The following is a 2699-nucleotide window of genomic DNA, read 5'->3' on the forward strand; positions in this document are numbered from 1 at the left end:
CCTGGCCTCATTTAAATGTATATGTAAGTGTTGCTTGTTAGTCATTTTGGAAACATAGTGGGCATTTAGGGAGATCAGAACTTTCCGAACTTTAGAAACTCACGCTCAATTATCTGCCATTAAAATGCTGAAAAGTTAGAGTTCTCGGAAAAGTGTTAAAATGATTTTGTACATACACCTATGTGTGTGTGTGTATGTGAGTGTGTTTGTATGTGTGTGTTTGTGTGTGTATGTGTGTAGATTGAATGAGAAGAAGAGAGAGCAAGAAAATTTGTAGTATTTGATTTTCTGCGGCAAAAATATGTCCCTCTGACTCTTGCCCTCCTGGGTGTTACATGACCAGCTACATGAGTGATTGGCTTTAAATCTTATTTCACTTAAAAAAGTTAATAGTGACACCCACCCTCCCTCCCCCAAATTATCACTGTTAATAACCAAGTACACTCTACCGTGTTCTTCAGCAGGAATTTGTAGGTAACAGTGTTCATGCATTCAGCCTGAATGGGCACTCCTTCCTAAGGTTTAAGAAAACATGAAAACCACAAAGAATGTTTGCAATTATTTTCTCTTGGTTGGCGGAACAGATGCCTTTCCTCAAGGAAAATGCCTTAGGCCAAAACAAAGCCATATTCATTCAAAATATATTGTTTAGTAATTGTGCAGACTCTGGATTACAAAAAATTGACTTTGAATGCAAGGGCCTCACTTTTCTAGGAAAGGTTTATAAGCAAAATGGAGCTGGAAGACAGGCAGAGGATAAAGTGTGAAAAGAATCTACTATGCCAAGGGCAAGGGCAGTGCAAGAAACAACAGCGCAAGTACACAGAAGGGAAACCAGGCGCTGTGAACGTGACTTTGTCTAGGGGTCATGCAGGAGCACCTGGCTGGCTTTACTTATAAGGTGATTGATTGTCAAATCAATCTGTAGAATATGGATGAAGTGAAACGCAGAGGTAGAGTATTATTCTAGATCATCTGTAACTTTTCAAATACAACCTTTATGCTGAAATTCCAGGGAGAATGTAAGTGACTCCAATAAAGAAACCTGTCAGTCAGTCAAGACTGTTTATTTATTATCCCCCTGAGCCAGGCACTGTTCTAGCCAATATGAAATGATACAAAATAAAGAGTAGTCATCACCTTTATAATCTCATGAGGGCAAATGGATTAAATCTGCAGACACACACACACACACACACACACACACACACACACACACACCCTCTATGTGGGTGGTCAAGAAATGTCAGCTATCGGGACACTTAACAGCCTCGTTTAGAAAAATCCTGATTAGAAAATTAAACTTACAAAGTTAGAAAAACTGGGGAGTCATTAGTTTTATTACAAATAGATTAAAACACACTCATAAAGCATGTCTTTCATATAACAAGTCTAATTATGTTATTAAAATTGGGAACTTCCTCCGCTCTTCCTTACACATCTACAAAACGGTTTTGGAACATATTTATCATGCAAAAATGGATTCACACTGGTGGTGAGGAGCTTGTGAAGGGCATAAGATAACAGGCCTCCTGTCTGCTAACCTGTGAATTCTTTAAAGTCAGAGAATGGGCTTTGTTTATTTGCTTTGATATCCTGTATTGTAAAGACAGAAGCGGCAAAGAAATAAGAATGAAGGAATGAATGGGATAGGTGAGTAAAGAGGAATTGAGCTAATTAGAATTTTAAGAGGAAGAAAGAAGAGGATCAGGATATTGCACAGAGGTCAAGGTTGGTTGGTCTCAGTGGGTGTCTGAAGACAGAAGAGGGCTTGGCTATTTCAGCGAGACTGGGGAAGGTCAGCTCCTGGTTTGGTCCTATAGGTGACTGTCCTTCTCCAAGCATCCCTGGATCCTTTAAAAAAGGGTAGCTCTCCTCCATACTCAGTAGATGGCCTTGCCAAGGACAGAAGGGTCTCCTGAAAAAGAGGCATTTGAGACTCCACCCAGATTTCAGCATATACCTTAAGGCTATATGCTTTCTTCCAGCCCCCAGGGGAACACCGTACCTGGCCGAATTGTTTGCATGGACTTAACTGAACAAAAGGTGGGGTGCTATTTCTGAGGATTTGCTTGCCGCGGGGCTCGCTTGATATTAATTTAATTCAGTGCAACTAGTGTGTGTGCTTCCCGAGAACAGAGACTTTCTTGTGTTTTCACTGCTACCGCCCCAGCTCCTAGAACAGTGCCTGACACAGTAGGCATTCAACAAATATCTCTATTTGCGAAATGAATGAATGTTGCTGTTAATATGCTGGCTGTTTGTCTTTACTTTTGTTCTCTCCATCCCGCTTCCGAGAGCTGGAAACTGAAGGGAAATCTTTGAAATCCAATTTTCCTTCTTCCTATGGTTCAGAAACTCTGGCCAAGCCTTTAGGAATGGGGATCCCCTCAGAAATTAATGACGAGTCACGACCGCGGGGGGCGGGGGACGAGGGAGAGTTGCAGGAAGTTCTTCTCCACTCAGGTTTGCGTTTGCAGTACCCTTCGCCACCCATCCTGCTGCTTATTTGGGGCTGGGGGTGTCCTGGGGAAAGGAAACCAGGCTGCATTCCTCGCCGGGGCCGTTTCGGTCCCTTCTGCCGCGGGCCCCGCAGCACCCCCTGTCTGCGCCAGCACCTGTTGGACCCGCCAGTTGGCGGCCCGAGTCGGCGCGAGCGGACGCGGCCCGGGGCTGCCCCTCCCGGAGGCGCCGACCCT

This window comes from Suricata suricatta, chromosome 1 (genome assembly GCF_006229205.1).
Source record: "Suricata suricatta isolate VVHF042 chromosome 1, meerkat_22Aug2017_6uvM2_HiC, whole genome shotgun sequence".
Classification (NCBI taxonomy): Eukaryota; Metazoa; Chordata; class Mammalia; order Carnivora; family Herpestidae; genus Suricata; species Suricata suricatta.